We start from the raw sequence: 24,614 nt of genomic DNA, 5'->3' as shown, positions 1-24,614 counted from the left end.
TTATTTGATTTATATCCTGCCCTTCCTCCTAGCAGGAGCCCAGGGCGGCAAACAGAAGCTCTAAAAACACTTTAAAACATCATAAAAACAGACCTTAAAATACATTAAAACAAAACAACGTTAAAAACATTTAAAAACAAAAGCTTTAAAATGATGTTGATGGACTCCCATCAGCCCCAGCCAGTGTGGCCAACGGGCAGGGATGATAGGAGCTATCATGTGACAACAGCTGGAGAGCAGTTGCCTGATTTTGGCAAAACCATGTTGATCCCTAACGTAGAAGCTGTTACCTATTGCATGCAACTTTCAACTTGAATTTGAAGAAGGCCTGAGTTCAAATCCCATCCCAATGATGTACAGGGCTGTTTCCAACTAAGTTGATATTAATGGACCGAAGTTAGCCATGGCCATTAATCTCAATGGGTCTACTCTGAGTACAGCTAACACTGTGTTGCATCCAACTAAGCTTTACTCAGAGTAAGAGTGAAATTAATGGACATAAGTTAGCCATGTTTATTCATTTCAATCGGTCTATTCTAAGCAGGACTAGTATAGGTCACAACCCACAGTCTTGGTAGCTGAGGGCAACCGGCTATCTCTGTGTTGTAATATTTTCTTTGGAAAATAGGTTTAGCCTACTTGAAAGGGGCGTTGGGGCAGTTAGGAGGAAGACTCTAAAATGCTTGGTGCCTTATGAAAGTTGCACATGCAAATCTAAAAATAGGAAAGGGTCTGTTTTGCAGCAAGGGGTGGAAACATGAGTAATGCGTTTCCTGCATTCTGTGAGGGTGTGAAGACAACTTGGTGCCTTTTAGAGCAAATGAGTGGCTTGTAGATATTTTCCCACAACTGAGTGGCACTGAGGCAGAAGACATATCTGAGCAAATGGTTCTGGCAATTTAACTCCCAAACGGTGTACTGGGGCAGGCTGCAAGACATCACTTGAATAACTGAAAGCTTCCATGAACCTAAAATATACCCGAACACATGGGAGGATGCTATGACTCTGCATGAGTCACTGTTCTGGCTTTGCTGCGTTCCAACAGCCTCCTCTGGGAGCATGTAATTGGGCCCCATTTGTGCACCAGGCATGACTGGCATCACTCTTGATCCAGAAAGCACAGCAGGATTACTACCCTTTCCTCTGAAGAGGCTGCATGTTGCATCTCTGCATGAATCACTGATCTGTGTGTTTGCAGACATCCTGTCAAGAGGGGTCTGGGCAGAGTAGTGCCTCTCATAGAAATACACGAGTCGATTGCTCTGAAGCTGGATAATTTTTTTACTCTTACACACTCTAACACTGAACATTTTAGCTGTATATTTTACTATATTAGGGCATGTCCCTGTAAAATCTTATTTTAAAATTATTTTTAAGTCCCCCTTGGTTACCTGAAGTTTGGGAGACCCTGGTTTGGGGACGTGGCCCCCTTTTCCTGCTTTCCTGCTTGGTTGTGACATTCATCATCATGGAGGAAGCTGGGATGCTGTGGCTGTGAGGGCAAGTGCCCAAAGCAGCCTCAGCTGCCAGTTTGGATGCCCCTCTTCTTGTGGAAAAGCTCTTGCCTCCTGAACTTCAGCCACCCTTTGTAGCACAGGATCTGGGTGCGTGAGAAACAATTTGCAGAGAAAAGGCTTCAGGAAGATCTCACTACCACCGTTCAGAGCCTAGGCCAGGAGTAGCCAACATGGTGCCCTCTGGATGTTGCTGGACTATGAGCATCCCAAGTGCATTGGCCACGCTGGCTGGGCCTGATGGGAGTTGGAGTCCTGCCACATCTGGAGGGCACCACGTTGGCTACTCCCAATCTAGGCAGTGATGCCCAAGAGGAGTTATTCCAAGACTTCACAATGTCAGACAATGATAACATTGTGATTAAAATATATATATTTGCTCCAAGGGATGAGGGAGCTGAATTCTGTCCCTTGTAGAACATTGACAAGCTGAGCCAATTTGCACAAATGTTTTGTACTTTACATAATTTTGACTCACTTGCCATTGCAGAACTCCCCTGCTTGCCCACCCCCAGCCTGGAAATCTTACTCAGCCGGCCTTCCGGCACTCCCAAAGTTGCTTTTTAAAAACACCAGGAAGCTGCCTTGCAACGAGTTAAGACTCATTGGACCACCTCCCTTAATTTTGTCTCCATTACTCTGGCAGCGGCTCTCCAGGGTTTCAGAGAGGGAGCCTCTCCCAGCCCCGCCTGAAGATTCCAGGGCTTGAACCTGGAGCCTTCTGCATGCAAAGCACGTGCTCAGGGGGAAACTGGACTTTGTTGTCCACTGCTGCACACATACAGACGAGGAGACTCTAGTGAGCTGCCTCACTCTTCTTGTTGACTTCACGCTGGGGCTTGGGTTTGGGTGGCTTTGAGCTACGCTTTGGATGCAATGTTGGGCAACCTGCAATAATGCCTGGCCATCACGTTTGGCTCAAGGAATGGTGAGGTGTGGCCCTTGGCAGTGGACCCTTATGGCATATTAGTGGAAAGATCTACCAGCAAAGCAGCTCCCGTAAGTTTGGGCTTCCAACAATTTGTGCTTAATTAGCCAGTGTGGGTTATGTGTGGGTAGTGGTTAGAGTGTCGGACTAGGACCAGAGAGACACGGGTTCAGATTCCCCTCCCCAGCCATGAGCTACTCACCATCTGTCATCCTAACCTACCTCACAGGGTTGTTGTGAGGATACAGTGGGAAATCATGTGCGCTGCCTTGAGCTCCTTAGAGGAGAGAGGAGATAAAAGTAGTATGTAAACCCACATTTGCACTCTTCCTCCAATGTTCTCATGGTGAATTTTTTTGGGGGGGGGATTCTTTTCATTTTCTCTTCAGTGTAACCTTGCGAGGTAGGTTAAGCTGAGAGTGTGACTGGCCCAAGGGCACCCATCTTACAAAGTTTATTTGCAGTCAAAGACCCATAAAAATCAGCGGTTAATATACAATAGTTGGAAGTGTGGGAATAGGATTAAAACAAACTAATAAATAATACAGAGTTAATACAAAAATATAAAGGAATTTAAAGTAATTGTTACAAGAATAAATAAAATAGTTGTTCTCAAGTATCATCAAGGGATCTGATAATTAGAGTTTCAATGTTAATACAATCACTTTAAAAGGTTTGAACGTTTAAGCTGAGCTACATACAGATATTTAGCTACTGCTCTCGTATGTCGTTCGTTCAGACCGCTCAAGAGGCAAGTTATGAGTTCCTTAGAAGATTTACTTGGGTATTTTTCTATAATTGGAAAAATATAATTATGATGTTCCCGAGTATATAATGGACAATCCAACAAGGTATGAGAGAGCGTTTCCATTACCCCCTCATTACACAAACATAGCCGTTGATCATACGGAATTTACCATCCATTATTGAAGAACTTAAGCAGTTAAATCTAGCTTTTATGAACATATGACAATATTTAGGAATTAACTGATAATTAAGATAGCTCGGATACTTAAGGGGGTCAAAGGATAAAGCATGGGACAAGGGTGAGCAAGTTTTAAAGGCTGCTGCTGTATCGGTTTGTCTGTCTATATCTTTTAGTCTGGAGCATATGGTATTTCTGGCAGTAGTTATGTCAAGAGAAGCTAGATATTGTGAGGAGAGACCTAAATGAGAAAGTTTATCAGAGTACGATGACATCCATCTGGAAGTAAACATATCTCCCCAGATTTTAGCTAAGTATCCTGGGATTTGGTTGTATGCAAGTTTACACCAATAATTAAAGGCTAACCAAGGGCACCCAGTGACCTTGCGTGGCTGAGTTGAGATTTGGAGCCAGGTTTTTCCCCAGGGGGGTGAGTCTAGTTCCAGCAGCCTAAATCCACTATTTCCAAAACTTAGGAGAACAGGATCATTTTTATTTTTGTAACCTGAAATTGGGCACATCTGTTCTGTTTGACAGTCCAGAGGCAAGGCTTCAGTGATACCCTGGACAGCTCCACGCCAGGCTCAAGCTGGAGACTCCGGAAGAGCCAAGCTCAATTGTTGCTTCAGCAGCAGGTGTTCTCAGACTGAGCCTCCAACAGGAGCTGCAGCCCTCTCTGGCAAGAGGAGCCACTTCCTTTAAAGGGGTCCGGCCATCCTTGCTTCTGATGGAGCAGGGGAGATTGTGGTTCTGCTAGGGCGCATGTGGGGACCCTTTTGGTCCTCCTGATGTTGATGAACTGTATCTCCCATCATCACTGGCCATGCTTGCTGGGGCAGAGGGAGTTGTAGTTCAGCAATATCTGGTGGGCCAAAGGTTCCCCCACCCCTGCACTAGGGCTTTTCAGCTGAATTCCTCTGAGTTCAGAGGAGAGCATTGTGATGATGTCCTAGGGTCGGGGGGACACTGCCACAGTGGGCTTCCCTTGCACATGTGCTCCTGCTTGCTCCAAATCCCCAGACTCATCCCCTGAAGAAAAGGAGTCTGACCCCAAGGGCATGGCTACACCCTTCACCAAAAGGCTGATTTTCTGGGTGAATGAGATCAGAGCATGGAATGTACAGCAGGGAGTCTCGTCCATATATTTCAACCTTTGAGCCCACAGGAGATGTTACTCTCTTTTTTTTTGAGGCAGGGATGGGGAAGCTGCAGCCCTCTGGCTGTTGTTGGACTACAACTACCACCATCCCTGACCATTGGCCACCCCAGCCTGCGACTGATGGGAGTTAAAGTTCATCTACACAACTTCCCTAGCTCTGTTTAAAAGGGACCGCATTTCTCATGACACCCTAGCTTCTCTTACCATATCATTTGGGAATCTGTGCCCTCTTCTTCCCCACAGCACACTAATGCAAAGGCCGGGGTTAGGTGTGGACGGAGGAATAGCGACCTTGACCAGCCTGGCACCTTCCAGCAGGGCCGTGCCAGCTGGGGCCGACGGGAGTTGTAGTCCGAAACATCTGGAGTTAACCAGGTTGGCGAGGGCTGTGCTAGTTCAGGACTGGCGACATTGCAAACGCAGCTTTTCAGTGTCATCTCTGAGTGGCATTGAGGATGCTTTTATGCCCCATGACAAGAGGAGCTTTTTTAAAAAAAAATTTTTTAAAGAACAGCCTCACAAAAAATTTAAAAAGCTCCTCTTGTCAGGAGCAGTTTATTCAACAGATGCCATTTAATGTCATAATGTTTGTCCCTGATAACTCTGGACGACTGTGGCTGTATTGTGAGTGGGCTGGGGCCACAAGGAGGCCTTTGTGTGCTGAGTCTCAGATGCCCAGATTGAGGAAGGGTTTGCGTTTAGGGCCTGGCTGGCCTTGCTCAATCCTTGCGGTGGCAGTCAGCATCTGGGGATGTTCTGGGAGCTGGTGTTGCAAGAGGCGGTCAGTGGTTCAGCAGCAACAGGCTGTGAATTTTCTGCCCTGGGCGGGGGGGGGGGGCACTGCTTAATTTGCAGACATGCTATGTGTATACACATGAAATGGATGATGGACATGTTTTCTGTAAAAGCAAGATTGCAGGTTTCCAAACTGTTTCAGGCACCTTTGGAGGCCTTTGCACGCTTATGAGTTGTTCCCCAATGAGGTGGTCAGTCATGGCAGGATAGAATCATAGAATAGTAGCGTTGGAAGGGGCCTATAAGGCCATCAAGTCCAACCCCCTGCTCAATGCAGGAATCCAAATGAAAGCTTTCCCAACAGATGGCTGTCCAGCTGCCTCTTGAATGCCTCCAGTGTCGGAGAACCCACTACCTCTCTAGGTAATTGGTTCCATTGTCGTATGGCTCTAACAGGAAGTTTTTCCTGATGTCCAGTCAAAATCTGGCTTCCTTCAGCTTGAGCCCATTATTCCGTGTCCTGCACTCTGGGACGATCGAGAAGAGGTCCTGGCCCACCTCTGTGTGACAACCTTTCATGTACTTGAAGAGTGCTGTCATATAGGCTCCTCTGCAAGCTAAGAATATCAGAACAGCCCTGTTGAATCAGGCCAACGGCCCATCTAGTCCAGCATCCTGTTCTCACAGTTGCCAACCAGATGCCTATGGGAAGCCTGCAAGCAGGATTTGAACACAGAAGCATACTGCCTCCAACAGTGGAGGTAGAATCACAGAATAGTAGAGTTGGAAGGGCCTAAAACGCCATCAACTCCAACCCCCCGCTCAGTGCAGGAATCCAACTTAAAGCACACCCCGACAGGTGGCTGTCCAGCCGCCTCTTGAATGCCTCCAGTGTTGGAGAGCCCACCAGCTCTCTTGGTCATGGGTTCCACTCTCGCACCACTCTAACAGGAAGTTTTTCCTGACGTTCAGCCAAACACAGCCATTGTGGCTAGTCGCTGTTGAGAGCCTTAGTCTAAATAAATTCGTCTAATCCCCTTTTAAAGCCATCTGAGTTGGTGGCCGTCACTGCCTCTTGTGGGAGCGAATCCCATAGTTCAGCTATGTGCTGTGTGAAGAAGCACTCTGTCTTCCATGTGTCCTGAACCTTCCAACATTCAGCTTCATTTGATGACCCCGAGTCCTAGCGTTATGAGCTGAACCTGGAGGGGAGGGGCACGATCACGGCTGCTGAGCTGGTATCACCGTAACTGAGGATGTGTGACTCTTAACTCCATGCAGGAGAGAACTGACCCTCTTGGGCCTGATAAGATTCGTAGTCTGAAACATCTGGTTTGTTGTTGTTGTGTGCCTTCAAGTCAATTACGACTAACGGCGACCCTCTGAATCAGCGACCTCCAAGAGCATCTGTCATGAACCACCCTGTTCAGATCTTGTAAGTTCAGGTCCTTGATGCAATCGATGCATCTGTGGTTTGGCCTTCCTCTTTTTCTACTCCCTTTTGTTTTTCCCAGCATGATTGTCTTTTCTAGTGAATCGTGTCTTCTCGTTACGTGTCCAAAGTACGATAACCTCCGTTTCATCCTTTTAGCTTCTAGGGAGAGTTCTGGTTTAATTTGTGCACCATATTAAGGAAAGCTGTTCTAGAGACAATGCTTATGGGTCACTATTTGACAACCTGCTCTAGTTGTGGTAAATAATAGTTTCATGTTGATTATTTGATTTATGTCCCGCCCTTCCTCCCAGCAGGAGCCCCGGGCGGCAAACAAAAGCACTAAAAACACTTTAAAACATCATACATTAAAATACATTAAAACAAAATATATTTAAAAACGTTTTTTAAGAAACTTTTTTTTCACAGGACTTTGTACGGCTGTGGTCCATCTAGCTCAGTATTGTCTACTCTGGCTGGCAGCTGCTCTCCAGGATTTCACGCTCTCTCTGTGTGTGTGTTTCTTTCCCAGCCCCACCTAGAGATGCTGAGGATTGAACCTGGAATCTTGTGCATGGAAAAAGGGGCTGCTGTGCTGCTGAGCTATGCCTACTGTCTTTAAAAACAATAAATGCATTTCTCTGCCAAGAGAGTGGAGGAATTTTCTCGTGTGAATTTTGAGTGACGGGGAAGGAAACTCATTTTTGCATTTTGGAGTCTGTGTGTATGTGTGCGCGCGTGCGTGCACACCCCTCAGCTATTATTCTTACGCTGGAAACAATATCAGTCGCACTTGAGGGACTTTCGGATATCTTCTTGCCCTGGGAAACCTGTCTAAAGCATTTTCCCTTTCAGCTCTTTCCTCCCACCCACCCCTTTCTTTTCCCAGTTGTATGGAGGGTGTAACCGTTTTCTTGAAGGGAACGCTGGTGGCAGGGAGCCAGGCGTGCAAGACCCCCAAAGATATCAGATTTGGATTGTTTTGAGGGGGAAAGGTTCTGACTTCCCACTCTCTCTGCTGTGCTGAAATACATTGATTTATATTTTAAGCCAGGAAGTTGCACACTGGTTCTAACCTTTGCCAAAGCAGCTGTTCCTTATGAGCGAGCCACATGAAGCCCTGGACAGGCAGGGTGGAGGGAGAGAAATCTCGGGAAATCCTCAGTATCAATAGGAAGTGGTTACCGCCTTCGCTGGTTGGCAGCAAAACACAGCAGCTGCCTCTCTCCCTCTCTTTCCCTTGCTGTTTGGATTATCCTGTAGATTAGAAAATAATCCTGGAGAATTGCTTCAGAATCAGCAATGCTAAGTAATCTTGTACTAGCACTTTCCTCCTCATTTGCCCCTTCTCTCTTTTGCGTTTTAAACCATTGGTTCCCAAACTTGCCCCCACCTCCCCACAGACCATTTGAAAATTGCCAGTGGTCTTGGATTGTTCTGCCTGTTGCAGGAATTGTAATGTGCTGTGCTAAGTGCTGCAGAACCTCATCTGTAATCTTGTCTTGCTCCTTTTATTTCTTAAATTGTATATTATTGTATTGCAATTTGCTTTTCATAGAGTGGGACGCCTCTGCATTTCGTAGAATTCAAGTAGTAATGCAATAAAATACAATCTAAGAAGCGAAAGAAGCAATAAAATTACAATTAAAAATCAATATGAATATTTAATGCATACATGCCACAGATCACCTGAATAAAGTTCACAAACTGCTGGTGGTCCATGGCCCACAGCTTGGGAACCTCTGTTTTAAACTGCTTACATCTGATTTTAAAAAAAAAAAAATTAAAAAGGAAAATAGAATTGGAAAAAAAACCCTGCAACTCAGTTTTGGTCTCTTCTGAGGAGCACCTTAGTATGGCAGCTCCTGAAGTCGCTACAGGCAAGGGGGTGCCACAGTCCTGTTTGAAACATCATCCCTACTGCTGCACCAGATCCCGCTGTGGAATGTGGGTGGAGCTTGTGTCCCCAAGTAGGTGGGGTGACGTGTGTATGCTCCACCCAGCAGTAGTGACAGATTATTGTTCTTGATATTTTAGAGGCGGGTTTTTTTTTTTTTTTAATCTGTTTTCAAAAATAGCTGTGGCGAAAATGGAAATGGACTGCCTTCAAGTCGATCCTGACTTACGGCCACCCTACAAATAGGGTTTTCATGGTAAATGGTATTCAGAGGGGGTTTAGCATTGCCTTCCTCTGAGGCTGAGAGGCAGTGACTGGCCCAAGGTCGCCCAGTGAGCTTCATGGCTGTGTGGGGATTCGAACCCAGGTCTCCCAAGTCGTAATCCAACACGTTAACCACTACGCCACACTGGATCGCTATGTAAAAATCCACTCTGCAACGATAGAGAATAAGCAAGTTTAGAAGTGAATGAGTGAACATTGGGAAGCTGCCCCTGCTGTCCGCCGTCGAGGCCCTCGCTAGATAGATGGCCTTGCTGTTTGGATGCCTGCCTCAGGAGAAAGGAGACCAGGCAGCTCTTGGATGCAGATCACACACACAGTTTTCTTGTTAGTTTACAAATGAACTTTGCACCGCTTAATATTCCTCTGATCAGGTTCTTCGCCCGTGAAGATGCATTTCTCTCTCGTGCTTGCTCAGCATGACAGTTAGCTTGTTCTTTGAAATTGCCAGAGAAGATGGTGCCCAGAGGCCTGGCTAAATCACAGCTGTAAGAAGTGCCTGGACTGTTCCTGCAGTGCTTATTCAGGGTGGTAAATCCTCCCTTGCCTGGTTGCCTTGGATTAAAAAAAAAATCCTCTCTGACCAACCAGGTGAGGCAGGTGGGCGAGTCCAGGCCTGCCTGACTTTGAATTGCAGCACCCAGTTACAGCCCACTTAGGAACATAGCAAGCTGCCTTATACTGAGTCCGAGAACTATAGCTCTGTATTTTCTACACTGACTGGCAGCAGCTCTCCAGGATTTCAGGCAGGGGAGATTCCCAGCTCTTATATGGAGATGCCAAGGACTGAGCCCAGGACCTTCTGCATGCAACCCCTGTGCTTATCTGATGCAGCACTGTTTCCGTTCTGCTGCAGTTCGTTTCCTTCCAAAGACTATTGTTCACTACTCTGGCGGAAGAACGTAACTTACATAATATCTGTAATTAATTATGCATTTATGTTATTCTATCCCAGGACTGGGGAACTTTCGGTCCTCCAGATATTATTAAGAGTATAACTCCCATTAGCCTTGACTATCGGCCATGCTGGTTGGAGTTGATGGGAGATGTAGTTCGGCTACATCTAGAGGGCCAAAGGTTCCACACCTGTCCCATTAATTACAATGCATAAGTAGAGCCCTGCTGGATCAGGCCAGTGGCCCATCCAGTCTAGCATCCTGTTCTCACAGTGGCCAACCCAATGCCCGTTATGGGAAGCTCACAAGCAGGACAGGAGTACAGCAGCAACTCTCCCCTCCTGCAGTTTCCAGTAACTGGTAGCAAAGGAAATGTGATGCAAATAGGCATGTGTATGTAATCAATTACATATCATTTGCAAACTGAAATGCAACAGCAGCAGCAAATACCGATCATATTTGCTGGATTGATTTCCGTTCCAGACATGGGAAGCGAACATTGGCAATTTCTGCTGCTGTTTCTGTTTTCGGCAGCGTTCTCCGACATCCTTGTCTGGGAATAGTTTCTGGGTACCGATTCCATCCTTTCAGCAGCCACTAGTCTACTCAAATCTAGCTCCTTTTGTGCTGATTCCATTGCTGCAGCCAAATCTGTTGCGTGCATCAGCAGCTCTGTCGTCGATGAGCTTCATTCTCGGTTTGTCCTGTACATAGGCTTGGCCTCTTGACCTTGTGCTGGGAGCCCCCGGGCTACAGACAGCTGTTGTCCACTCCCTGTTAATTACGGAGGCAGCAAGAGAGGTTGGGGGGTGCGGGAGTGACAAAGCGCCATCTACCTTGCACAACACATTTCAATCTGATTTCAAAGGATCTTGTCAGAGAGAGAAAGGGGCACAGAGTCCATTCTCCTTGCGCCAGGTTGGACATTTGGAAACCAAAAAGGGAAATGCAGATCTCTTGAAGCCATGTTAGATTTTTGGAATGATTTGCATATTTCAGCAAAATTAATCTGATGAGGGTTGCCTTCTCTGCGGACCATCAACCCACACTGCTTGTGGTCTCTTGCTTCCTAATGCCAAAAGCCTAAAGATCTGCCTGCAGCCGCCTGCTGCACTCAGGTTGTAAAATCGCCAATACAGCTGGCATCGAGCACCGTTTGCGCCCCCATTCCATGGCTTGTCCTGATGTGCATTATTTTTTATAAAGGTTTACACAGATGAACGTTCATGTCTCCTTTTTTTTAAAAAACAAAACAGCGCATTGGCATGGGCGGGATATAAAAATAATAGGCATTTGAAAACCACTTCTGTTGCTGCCCATTATCTTGGCCTTTCCTTTCCACCTTTATTAGTGTCTCTTTGTTTTTATTTATCTGTTTATTACCGCCCTGGGGAAAGGGGGGATATAAATTTAATGAGCAATAAATCATAAAATAATAATCTGGTGTGCGTGCTCACTGTTTCTTCATTTTGTTTTGAAACTGCTTGAATGTGCCCTTTTGAGGGCTTCTTGCTCTGTTTTTCTTTCCAGATTTTGTTCGTGGAGTTCATTCATTCATTCACTTTATATCTCCCCCATCCTCCTCAAGGAGCCCAGGATGGCAAACACATAAATAATAATTTAACATGCATTCTAAAAACAGTTAAAACATTCTCTCAGCAAATGATTTCAGGATTGCAAGGAACTTTTATCTTTCAGCCATCAAATGCCTGAGTAAACTGGAATGTTTTAAAATTCCTCCTAAGGTCAATAACGCTGACACACCTCACCAGGGAGGGCATTCCACAAATGGGGAACTGCCACTGAAAAGGCAGCACCACCACCAACAAGGCCTCGCCTGCTGATGATTGGGTTCAAGATGGATGATGGTTTATAACAGGCACGGGGAACACTTGGCCCTCCAGATTGCTGCCCTGGGCTCCTGCTGGGAGGAAGGGCGGGATATAAATCAAATAATGAATGAATGAATGTTGCTGAACTACAGCTCCCATCATCCCCAGCCTTTGGTCATGCGTGCTTAAACCCACGCCTGGTTTAAGAGGACCAGTGTCTTGTCATGCAAATTTCTCATCATTTTTGTTATAGAAGAGGGATACATATCTACTGCCTCTACTACAGTGCTCATCTCTTTAGTAGGATGGGGTAGGATTTATCCTTGTTATTATATTATTGGATGAGCACTTTAGGAATTTTTTGTTATGTTTTTCACCTTTTTATTTTGCTTTTAATTGCTTTTGTTTGTCTTTTGTCCCGTTAAGTTGCTTTGAGACTTTTTTTTTATAAAGCAACAACAATTCTACTTGGAGTTAGAGATGGGGGATAAATTTGATTGTTTGCATTTAAAGATGAATCTACCAAATTCGCACTTTCCAAAACAGTGTAAGAACTGAACGCAGCCATCCTTTAGAAATTCACACTTATCCAAAATTTTTACTGCAGTTCTCCAACCAACCGTTGTTTACAAATATGTGTATATTGGTGGAAGTTGTGTATAAAAATGAATGTCTTCATGAAAATAACATACAAATATGCATTATATTAGGAGAAATTGCTTGCAGAAATGTGCACATTAGTCAAAACTGCCTACACAAATGTGTATATTAGTAGAAATACGCACTTAAATGCTGAAGAATTTTCATGGGGATTTAAAAAAATGTGGAGAACCCAAATTAAATCCGAAATTGACAAAATCCTTCACCCCTACTCGGAGACGACCCCTTGAAATTAATGTACCTTAGTTAATTATGTCCATCAGTTTCAATAGGTCTATTCTGAGTAGAATTAACATTAGATACAACCCAGTAATAATAGATAATTGATTTCCCCAGTTAAAATTCCTCCTTTTTGCAGGCTACATTCTCTTGGTATCTCAGAGAGATGCGGGGGGGGGGGAGGCTTTTAGCAGCAAATAAATTTACAGCTTTGTCTCTTTTTAGAATCTGCTTTGTTTCCTGTTGGAAGTCAGTAAACATTGACTACTTTTTCCCAAGGAGTTATGAGATCAGAGACCTTCCATTTTTTTAAATTGCGTTTTGTGGGTAATTGGGTTCCTAATGAAAATTGCTTTCTGGGGCGGGGGGGGGGGGAACGTTAGGGAACCAGTCTCTGAAAGCCTCTGCTCAAGTGCCCTCAGTTTGATGTTTTAGCCCTCGGACAGTCTAACAAGCAGTGATCAGATAATGCGAGCAAGCAGCAAGGCTACGGGCATGAAGGGGAGGGTGGAGGAGAGGAGAGTTTTGGCCTGTGGGCGATGCTAAGATCAACAAAGGGTGGGTGTCCGCCCGCCACGATCTATTTACAGCAACGCAAGCCTCCTCATGTTGAACACGCTCTGTGTCTTTTTTTCTTTCCTTTTATTTTAATTAATGGTGTTCCACTATCCTGTGGTGAAGACCATTTGATGTAAGCTGGTGAGGCGTTTATAAAAATGTTACTTATGGCTATATATATATTTAAAACCAATGCAGCTTTAATGCTGCTGCATTGGTTTATAGGTGCCTCCTTTTTAAAATTTGCGATGTCCTGTGGCAGAAAGGGGGGGGGATATCTTCTGTGGCCCTCCAGATGATGATGTGTGGACTACAACTCCCATGATCGTGCTGGCTGGTTACTCTTCCATCTCTACTGCACTCATTCCCTCCCCCCCCCAAAAAAGTTGCTTTCTTTCTTAAAATAACTCTGCTTCATTGCACCTTTATCGTGGACTCCCTCTCAGATCACAGCTCTCTAAGGTATCACATATTTCTCTGCTTTCGAATCGTTGTTCAGATTTGTAAGCTCCTTGGGACAGGAACCTTCTCCCCTACACCTCCCAAAAATGTCCTGTACAGATGGACGCACATAAATGCAAATGCACTGAATGAGTAATTTCTGTGGGTGTACTAGGATATGGCACCCTTTCCCCAACCTGGTGCCCTACTGATGGTGTGAACTACAACTCCCACCACCCTGTCGCCTGGCCGTACTGGCTGGGGCTGTTTGGAACTGTAGTCTGAAACATCTGAAGAACATCAGGTTGTGGAAGGCTGGGATACGATCTGAAGGGACACTAGTCAGCCATCTAAGCAGGTCTAGGTCTTGTCAGTGCCTGGATGGGAGGCCAGACCACCTGGGGATCCCATGGATAGTTCCATGATGGAAGAAAAGAGGGATGAACATTTTGAGCATTCCAATTCAGTGCTCTAAAGCACAGTTCTTCAATCTTGGGTCCCCAGATGTTGTCAGACTACAACTCCCATCAACTCCAGCTAGCTTAGCCGACAGCCAAGGATAATGGGAGTTGTAGTCCAACAAACGTTTGGGGACCCAAGGTCAAAGAATAGTGCTCTAATCCATCAGGTGCTCTTAAACCATACACAGGAATGTGACCGAAGAATCTCCCCCCCCTTTAAAAGTTGCTAGTCTTTGTGGCTGCAAAGAGACTTGAAAATGTGTCTTGGGAGCCTGAAAAGGAGGGTAGTGGGGAGGCTGAACACAGGTTTCAGATCAGAGGCCAGGAGAATAATTTACATGGCTAAAGGAAATATATGCAAGTGTGCATAATTTATCTTTTGAATCAGGATGTTGATAATCATGGCTTATAGCATGTGTGTATGTATTATAATCTCTATATAATAATTATACTCTATATATAGTGTATAGTGTGTGTTAGTATTACAATCTATATACAATGATTATACTCCACACCTATTTAAACTGGAAATCCTGCCATCCTAGGCATATAAAGAAGAACATTGTGTATAGCTTAGCTCTGAGAATCAAACTTATTTGCAACACTGAAGATAAATACCAGAGAAGGATCAGTGAATTTAAAGAACACCTTCTTCGAAGAGGATATTCTCCACATATTATGAATTGCAACATCCACCGAGCCTCCATTCTGTCCAGAGAAAACCTCCTCCATCATACTGAGGTGCCAAAGAGCAGAGAGCAACGGATTCCATTTGTGGTAGATTTCCATCCAGCATCTCCTAACTATCACCGAGCAATCAAGGAGAGGTACCCATTGCTGGTAAACTCTGAACATCTTACCAGAGCCATCAGCAGGCCTCCTGTTATAGCATTTTGCCAACCTCCTAATTTGCACAGACTGTTGGTGAGAGCTGTACTTAAGCCACCTATCACCAATCCAGGGTCTCATCCTTGTCACTCCAAACGCTGTATCACCTGTATGTACCTCAGGGAGACAGCCACTTTTACAAGCACTGGGACAGGCAAGACATATTACTCGAGTGCAAAAGACCAGGATGTCATATCCAATACGTAGGAAAGACCACAACTGACCTACGCACGCGCTTCAGGAACCACAAGTCGGCAGTCTTGACAAAAAAAGTGGAGCAACCAGTTGCAAAGCATTTTAACATCGAGGGTCACAGCCTGTTGGACTTTTCCATTACAGCGATAGAGATGCCAGCAGATCCAGCAGCATTGACCAAAAGGGAGAACTCTTGGATTTACTCTCTGGACACATTGGCACCCCATGGCCTGAACCTGGAGGACAGCACCAGCATCACTTAGCTTCTGCAAATGAAGCCCCTCTGAGCATTCCATCCTCAAAGCTCTATAACTGCCACCTTGGTAACAGCTTTTGTATGTTGGCAGCTGATGAAGGCGGAAGCTGAAACGTTTTGTTAATATAATAAAAACCTCTGTTTGGTTAATCACAATTACGTTCATATATATTTTAGGTGATTATAGGGTACTTATAGGGATCCAGAGCAAGCTTGAGTGAAGTTCTGTTTGTTGCTTTCAGAACTGTATTAATGATTATACTCCATATATATAATGGATTATACTCCGTGTGTGTGTGTATGTATATATGTCAACTATTTAGCCAGTGTGATGTAGTGGTTAAGGTGTTGGACTACGACCTGGGAGACCAGGGTTCAAATCCCCACATAGCCATGAAGCTCACTGGGTGACCTTGGGCCAGTTGCTGCCTCTCAGCCTCATGAAGACCCTATCCATAGGGGTCGCCATAAGTCGGAATCGACTTGAAGGCAGGACATTTACATATGAAAAAGTGATCTGTACATATCTGGACTCCTCTTACGATATTGCAACCACATTTTTCATGACGATCCCAGAGGTCAAGGAGCAATTTTTGTCTCTGTTGGGATACAGTTGTGTGCCCTTTTGAATCAAGATGGCAGACTGCACATTTCGAAGCAGCATTGATTTTAACCACTGATTTCAGAACTGTACTGATGTTCTGCTGCTTACAATTCCCAAACAGTGCTGGGCACACGGTTTCTGGTCTAATATAAGTTTGTATATGTGTGTGAGAGAGATGTAGGGAATATATTACCTGTGTAATAGCAGCGAAGGGACATTTTTATGTGTTTCTGATCTTGATGCTTGAACTTTGGAGACATTAAAACCTGTGGAAATGAAACTAAGTTGTGTGTGTGAGTATTTGTAGTGCTTTTAAAAGGTAAATTAACTTAACTGCATTTAAACTGCGACAGATTGCCAGGCTGACCCTTAAGTAAATGAAAACGCTCTCCGGATGTGATGGTGCTTTAGCCTGACCTTTCTTGGCCTCTGACATTTCATGTGCTGTATACTCATGCTGTACTGTGGAGCCATTATTACCACCCTGATTTCCTGTTTGGTGACTTTTTCCTTTTCCCCCCACCATCCTTGTTTTCTTTCTTTAACTGGATGGTTCAGTTCCCAAAGAAAGCATTACTCAGTTTGCCACTAGCTCAAATTAGTATTGAGCTGCCCTTGACGGTCTTGGTCACAGGATTGTGGCACGATCCAGGGCTTGTATTTAGCCCACGTAGTGCGGAGTGCAAGCTTCACCTGATCCTTTGGCAAGAATATAACTGTTTAGAAGATGCCAATCTGAAAGGCCTGTTAACTGTACACTAACAAAGATTTCACCAAAGATCTGCTATCTGTAGCTCTCTGTGTGTAAAAAAAATGGAAGCTTGCTTCACTCTTGTATCCAGACAAACAGAACAATCTCTTTCCCCTCCCTGCCAGTGTTGTGTTTCTGCATTTGGATGGAGAGACACTTTTATTTATTTAATTATTATTTGATTTATATCCCACCCTTCCTCCCAGCAGGAGCCCATGGCGGCAAACAAAAGCACTAAAACCACTTTAAAATATCATAAAAACAGACTTTAAAAAACATTAAAACATTGTTAAAAACATTTTAAGACATCTTAAAAAAAGGGTAACATATTGCTTTTTTTAAAAAAAGTTTAAAAACATATTAAAAAGTAGTTCCAACACAGACGCAGACTGAGATAAGGTCTCAACTTAAAAGGCTTGTTGAAAGAGGAAGGTCTTCAGTAGGCTCTGAAAAGATAACAGATGGCGCCTGTCTAATGTTTAAGGGGAGGGAATTCCACAGGGTAGGAATTACACTGCTTCCACTTGGGAGTCATGCCTCATACAGAGTTGCAACAGGCAGCCTCCTCAAGGGATAGGTTATTCTGCTCACTCATTCAGGAGCGATTCCAGTCACACCTGATGCAGGGTGAAGGCAGAATTACTCCCCACCTCCACCACCGCTGACAGAATATTACACCTTGCAGAGGTGCAGCAACAAGACTAATGCAGCCTTTCCCAAATGTTGAGTCTGCAGATGATGTTGGACTACAACTCCCATCAGCCCCAGCCAGCCTGGCCAGCGGTCAAGAATGATGGGAATTGCAGTTTAGCAACATCTGGGGCCCCAAAGGTTGGGATGGGCTGCTCTAACATGCTGCTTCAGGATCACAAGAACCTTTAAATTACTTAGTTTTATTTTGTTTGGTAAAACAGAATGTCAGTGGCACTTCTGTGCTTCAGCCTGGAGGGTAGAGCCTGTTTGGTCGGTGATATGAAGAAAGAGGTCCTCTTTCAGGAGTCTATTCCTGTGTTGTTTTCTTTCCTTCTAAAATGCATTTAGGAAAGTGAGGAAAGTTGTGGCCTCTGGCACAGAATCCTTTGAGTTTATGCAAGGCTTGCTTTTAGTTCACTTACAAGTGCGCACACACACACACCTGCCTGCTGTTGCCATTTCTCAGGCCTTTGTGTTATCTTCTGTTGCAGGTACACTGTTGCAGGTACATGAGGCACCCTGCAGAAAGCGCCCACATGTGTGTATACAGCCAGGCTTCAGAAATGCATTAAGTTCCTGACCACCGGCACCAGGTTCTTTAGGGGCCCGAGTAGCCCAGGCACCTGTGAATTGCCTCAGCCTGAATTTCATGCCTGGGTCTGGATGTCTCATGACAGGTTCTAGGGGTCACACCAGCAAGAGACAGGTAGGCACTCAACACTGGCGTCACACTGAGGAGCTGGGCCATGGTCAGAACTTTATAGGACCAGGTGGCATCTTATTGGCTCCCTTGTGTCCCCCCCCCCAACCTCTACTGAGCCAATAGCTACAGGGCCACCTTCTGATTGACGGTAGCAGTGAAGACCAGAGCAGGGCAGCCGCTCCCCCATCTGTCAGGCTGCCGTAATGACAGAGAGTAGGGCCTTATTCCGCTATTTAGACATTTACTCCGCTATTGTTCCACTTTAAACAGTCGTGGCTTTCCCCAAAGGTTCCTGGAAACTGTAGTTTCCTAAGGGTGCCAAGAGTTGTTAGGAGAGCCCTATTGTCCTTATAGAGCCACAGTTCCAGAGTTAAACCACTCAAGGAATTATAGCTCAGTGAGGACAGGAGGCTCCTAACAATTCTCAGCACCCTTCACAAACTTCTCAGGATTCTTTGAGGGGAAACCATAACTCTATCAAGTGGAATAACAGTGGAATAAATGCAGGATGTGATCATGGCCTAAGGTACCTGGGCCTGCCTACCAGAGTCTCTTCATTGAGACTCCCTGGTTCCTTACACTGAGTTTTGTGCCTGCACCAGTTTGTGCAAGGACCCCGTAGCTGAGTGGCTGGCTACGGGCGGCTCAGTGGGGAAGGTGCCTGAGTGGAAAGGGCCCTTGTGGAAAACAGCCTGGCTTCCTTGCCCCCTCAAACTGGTTTTATATCAGTTGCAAATTGGGAACGAACAGAGGGGAGAGCACCCATTGGATTAGATCCAGAAGTGCTGATGGCCACTGGCATCGACGCCTTTAAAAGGGGATTAGGCGAAGCCATGGAGGGGAGGGAAGAGTCCCTTGTTAACTTAGGAATGATGGTTAAATGGAACCTCCACATTTAGAGGCAGTGTATCTCTGAATGCCACTTGCTGGAAGTGCAAACGGTTTGGGGGCCGGGGAGGGACTGAGAGAGAAGGCTGCTACTTTCAGGCCTGGTTTGTGGGATTCCAGGAAGCATCTGTTGGGTGGCCGTGAGAAAACAGGATGCTGTGATAGATGGACCTTTGCCTTGATCCAGCAGGGCTTCATCTGCTTCAGAAAGTATGTGGAGAAAGAGAAACTTGTTCTTTTTTCTTTGCCAATCTGATGCCCTCCAGATGTTTAGGATGAGTGGCTGGGGCAGATGGGAGCTATCGTCTGAAAGGTTTGGAGGGCACTACATTGGGGCAAGGTTGGTTCGGTGCAGGTCTGGAGAACGTGTGGTCCTCCAGATGATGTTGGACTTCAGTGCCCATCATCCAGAGCCAGCGTGGCCAATGGTATGGGATGATGGGATCTGTAGTCCAGGAACATCTGGGGGGCCATAGATGCCCCCATTTCTGGGTTGATGGGTGAGCTTGAAATTAAGGAGACTGGTTGGATCCCGTTTCAGACACGAAGGTGTCAGAGCGCTCCTTGTGAAGTCTCACGCTGTGCCCCAGTGTGTGGAGTGGGAATTACTGTGCTTTTATCTGTGCACTGGTTTCAATTATTGGAAGCGCTGCAGAAAACGTTTTTGTAAAAACTAAAGTAGAATCTGAATGAGCGAGCCATGTCAAAGTGCAGTGCGGTTGGCAGTGCGGATTGCGTCCGTGCATTTCTGATGTGATCTGAAAGTTCCCTTTTCCTTACTGCCACTTCCTTACCATTTATGGATTAGGAACGAACAAGAGAGGTCTGCAACAAAATGTTGCAATGCCAGCCTCACCTTCCAGCTTGAAGTGTTTCCTGTTCAAGGAGCCAGCCAGTCCAGCCTAACCTTTCTCCAGGATATTCCATTCCATTTCCACCCCTCATTCCATTTCATGTCTATAGAAGCTGCTCAGTCCTCATTGGGACTTTGGCGGGTGGGGTTGCTCCCTTCACCTTGGCATAAACTTATTATTTTAATTTTTGTACTACTTGAAATTCCAGGGTTCCCCTGAACTCTCTTGTTTTCAGTTGGCTCAGTTTTGTCTCAGTTTAGGCTGGCACTCACCACCTGTGATCAGTATTAGAAGGAGTGATGAGATGCTTCGAAGCGAGCTGGCGCTTCCTATTTTAAAAAAAAAATCTCTATGTCTTCCATCTGAGCTCTTGACATCACCCCCCCCCATAGCAGCTTGTTGCTAACCATGCCGTTCCCTAGGGCCCCTGCAATTGTGCGCTGTTCTGGCGAAAGGGGATGACATCACCCTGTTGCCTTGGCAACAAGTAAACAGCCCCTGGCAACATGGGGTTCTTTTTAGACTCCTGTCTTCCAGCCACACACCTAGAAAATGGGTGCAAGATTGGCATTTTCTCCCTTTAGCTGAGGACTTGGGAGTGTGGGGAGGAGGGGTGGAGGCGGAAAGGGTCAAAGAATTCTTTTCGGGAGGGTGTGGCTTTCCAGCCCTGGTTTGTGTCACAGTTCCAGCCTCCCGAAGGTGCTTCCTTGCTGAGTGCCAGAGCCGTTTTCTATCGCTTGTCTCTTCATACTAGGCTTTTGCAATACTCTAGGAGCAATGTTGGTGGTTCTGTGCCTCTCTCTGCTGGGTGAGGGAATGGTGTTGCCCACCAACAAGGGAGGGCTTTCTGCATGCTCCAGGGGACTCCAGGTATGCAGCAAAAATGATAGTTTGTAAACTGAACCTGGATGAAGCCAGAGCTGTGTACACAGCCATTTAAACACATGGCTTCCCCTAAAGAATCCTGGGAACTATAGTTTACTGAGAGTTTGTTAAGGGCATGTATCCACCATACATATAAAACACATTACTCCCCCCCCCCAATAATCCTGGGAACTGTTGTTTGATAAGTGTGCTGGGAATTGTAGCTCTGTAAGGAGTAAAGTACAGGATTCTACAGTTCCCAGGATTTTTTTATTATTTTTTTAGGGAAGCTGTGTACATTAAATGTATAGTGAATACACAACCTGCAATCCACCATATTTGGCTGGACAGAGGAGGTTTGGGTTCATATCCCTGTTTGGTCAAAAATCTTCCTTGATGGCAGAGCCATTCCCAAGGCCACTTCCTCTCAGATTTTTTTAAAAAATATTGTGTGTAGGACATAAGAAAGCTGCCTTAGGCTGCGTACATGCCATACATTTGAAGCACATTTATTTATTTATTTATTACATTTATACCCTGTCTTTCCTTCACCATGGAACCCAAGGTGGCATACATGTGGTTCCCAGGTGATCTCGCATCCAGGCACTGACCAGACCTGCTTAGCTTCAGCAAGGCCTTGTGTGCCTTCAAACCAGCCAGCATGGCCAAAGGTCAGGGATGATGGGAGGTGTAGTCCAGCAACATCTGGCGAGCCACGTGTTAACCAGCCCTTAGCTCAGGTCAGTTTTGGAACACCCCTTTAAGCACACACCTCTTATTAAACAAAGCTGCTAAATGAAACCAACTGTTTCATTTAGAGAGAAGGAGGAGCTCTGGTGCGTGCGTGCTTGGAATGTAGACGGTTGTACAAAAGAAAGAGTCATAGCCATTGGTCCACCCAGTTTTTGCCTCTGGCCCCAGCCCACCACTGGCATGCTGCCCCCAGAAGGTGATTTAAACACTTAAACCAAAATCAAACCCAGGGATTTAAAAAGAGAGCTCATATTCTTCCTTTATTACTCTTCCTTTTCCATTCCGCCCTCCCCTTTGTGGTCCCCCCCACCTGTCAAAAAACTTAGAGTTTTAAGCCCACTTGGGCCAAGGACACCCCATGCGGTGGGGACGGGAGGCAAAGGATACACCCATGTTATAGGGGTTCTGTGTTATAACAAAAACCGCTGTACTGTATACAATATTTTACTTGGGGAACATCATACGCACAGTATATGCGAATCCATGGCACAGGGACATGCATTATAGCGACTTTCCACTGTACTTTGACAGGAAGCTCTGTGGAGTGCAGTATACGCTGGCATCATGCTAACAGTATACTTTGGCCCCAAAACCATCTGGTTCAGAGCTCTGAGCTTCCCTTTTCAGCCGAAGGTTGTCCTTCTGCTCCACTTCCACCAAAAAAACCCTAAGATTTTCCTCTCCCCGCCCTTGCCAGCCCAGAGCTTTAATTGATGCTTCTCCGCCTTTGCCGCTTGTTCTTAAAATGACAGAGAGGCGCCCAGCAAAGAGGGAAATGCAATTTTAATGGGCAGTGTTGTATAAGTTGTTACATAAGTCACCTCTGTGCCCCACAGCACTTTGGAATGGCTCGTTGAGAGGCACTCCACGGCTTCATAATCGGGTGGAAAGAGAGGATCTTTGTGGCCGGTGGCCTGGGATGTGTGCTTCATCCCCTCCACCCCCACTCCTCTGGCCTTTCAAAATAAGAGTGACACAGCGTGTTAGTCCTCAAGTTGAACTTACAATTCTTACATTCTGAGGGTTCTTTCAAAAACATTCTCTGCTCCAAAGCGTCATTGTCATGACGGGGAAAATAAATGTTTGGGGTTTTTAACTGCCTGTTTTTTTTTTTTTTTTTGGTGAAGTTGTTCGCCTGGTCTTCAAGCAAATCGTTTTAGAACAGGATTTGGAAAATGTCCTTTGAGGAAATCAAAGGTTATAACAAGCTTTCACTGTACTGTGCAATTTCTGTCTCAGCTAAATGGTTATTAGTCCTTCCAATACTGAAGTTGGGTGGCGAGCGCCAACAGATATCATGGAGCCAAACTGAGACTGCTAAAGAAACGAGAGGGAGGTAAAATTGGCACATTTGGGGAGACCTTGAGCGTTGCAGAGTACAAACACTTTATATTTCAAAACACACACAAACTGTCAGTGGGACTGGGGCGGGGCTGATAAGCCTGCAGTCGGCAAGAGGGGGGACACACCCAGTAAATCTGTTCTTGGGGGCCTGTTGCTGATTTCTGTGTTTTGAATTCCAGACACTTTGTCTCATGTTTTTATTCCTGCCTTTTCTCCAAGGGGCTCAAGGTGGCGTGTATGTTGTTAACGGGCCTGCAAATATCCGCACATGCGAATGACCAGCCCAAGGTTACCCAGTGATCTTTGTGGCTGAACAGGAATGTCAACCCAGCTCTTCCCTGTCCTTGTCAGACACTAACCCAGGAATGGTCCTCCAGATGTTGCTGGACTCCATCACCCCTGATCATTGCCCAGGCTAGCTGGGGCTAGTGGGAATTGTTGGGCTTCCAACAAAATCTGGAGGGCCACAGCTTCTCCACCTGTGCTCTAGTCACTGTCCTGTACTGGCTTTACAGTTAATGCGGCTTGCCATTTATTTGCGTAAAGGCAGCAGGTAGCAAGCTGTGCTTGTCAAAACTTCTTTTCGAGGAGATGGACGCACACAAATATACATTGATGAAGACTTGGTGGCAGGGGGAAGGACCGTAGTTCAGAGATGGGGCATCAGCCTTGCATGCCAGGTTCGATCCCCGGTGTCTTCAGTAGGGTTGGGAATGTCCCCTGTTGGTAATCCTGGAGGGCCGCTGCCAGTCAGAGTGGACAATACTGAACAAGGTGGACCAATGTTCTGACACAGTTTTAGGCGGCTTCCTTGCACAGTTGGAGAGCTTAGAGGCGGGAGCTCTTTCGAGTTGTCCGGGGGCTTCTCCATTCAAACCCTCCGGACACGGTGGAATCGTCGGAGGCCCGCTGTAATCAGTTTGCCGATCACTTCCAGAATAAGATCTCATGTATCCGCCGGGACCTAGACTCTCAAGTTACAGCAGTAGATCCTAGTGAGATGTCCGGAGCACAGTCTTGTCCTGTTTTGTTGGATGAGCTTCAGTTGGTTCAACTCGAGGACGTGGACAAGGTGCTTGGACAGGTACGTGCAACCACTTCGGTACTGGATCCTTGCCCCTCCTGGCTGATAAAAACTAGCAGGAATGGAACAGGTAGCTGGGCCAAGGAAGTGATAAATGCCTCTTTACGAGAGGGAGTGGTCCCGGGCTGTCTGAAAGAGGCAGTGGTGAAACCACTCCTGAAAAAGCCTTCCTTGGACCCAGACAATTTTAACAGCTACAGGCCAGTGGCGAATGTTCCATTCCTGGGCAAGGTCTTGGAACGGGTGGTTGCTGGCCAACTCCAGGCGCTATTGGATGAAACTGATTATCTAGATCCATTTCAATCGGGTTTTAGGCCCGGTTTTGGCACCGAGACAGCCTTGGTCGCCCTGTACGATGACCTATGTCGGGAAAGAGACAGAGGGAGTGTAACTCTGTTGATTCTCCTTGATCTCTCAGCGGCTTTTGATACCATCGACCATGGTATCCTTCTGGAGAGGCTCGCGGAGTTGGGAGTTGGAGGTACTGCTTGGCAGTGGTTCCGCTCCTACTTGGCGGGTCGTCTCCAGAAGGTAGTGCTTGGGGAACATTGCTCGACACCGCGGGCTCTCCAATATGGGGTCCCGCAGGGGTCAGTTTTGTCCCCCCTGCTTTTTAATATCAACATGAAGCCGTTGGGAGAGGTCATCAGGAGTTTTGGAGTGCGTTGTCATCAGTATGCTGATGACACGCAGCTCTACTTCTCCTTTTCATCTTCTTCAGGTGAGGCTGTCGATTTGCTGAACCGTTGCCTGGCCGCGACAATGGACTGGATGAGAGTTAACAAACTGAAGCTCAA

At 46.0% G+C, this 24,614-nt stretch overlaps 1 protein-coding gene across 5 annotated transcripts in view; it reads left to right on the top strand.

Moving 5' to 3' along the window:
* Positions 1-24,614, top strand: part of RAPGEF1 (Rap guanine nucleotide exchange factor 1) — a 114,042-nt gene that overhangs the window by 20,984 nt on the left and 68,444 nt on the right. Inside the window, exon 1 of one of the 5 annotated variants that reach the window (XM_061603860.1) lies at positions 17,834-18,033. The exons of the other annotated variants lie outside the window; for them this stretch is intronic. The gene's annotated coding sequence lies outside the window, so the exon portion shown is untranslated. Of the gene's footprint in view, positions 1-17,833; positions 18,034-24,614 lie in introns of those variants that run through there. 5 annotated transcript variants of the gene reach the window in all.

Source organism: Rhineura floridana, chromosome 20, assembly GCF_030035675.1.
Source record: "Rhineura floridana isolate rRhiFlo1 chromosome 20, rRhiFlo1.hap2, whole genome shotgun sequence".
NCBI lineage: Eukaryota > Metazoa > Chordata > Lepidosauria > Squamata > Rhineuridae > Rhineura > Rhineura floridana.
This window is presented reverse-complemented; position numbering and strand designations above follow the sequence as displayed.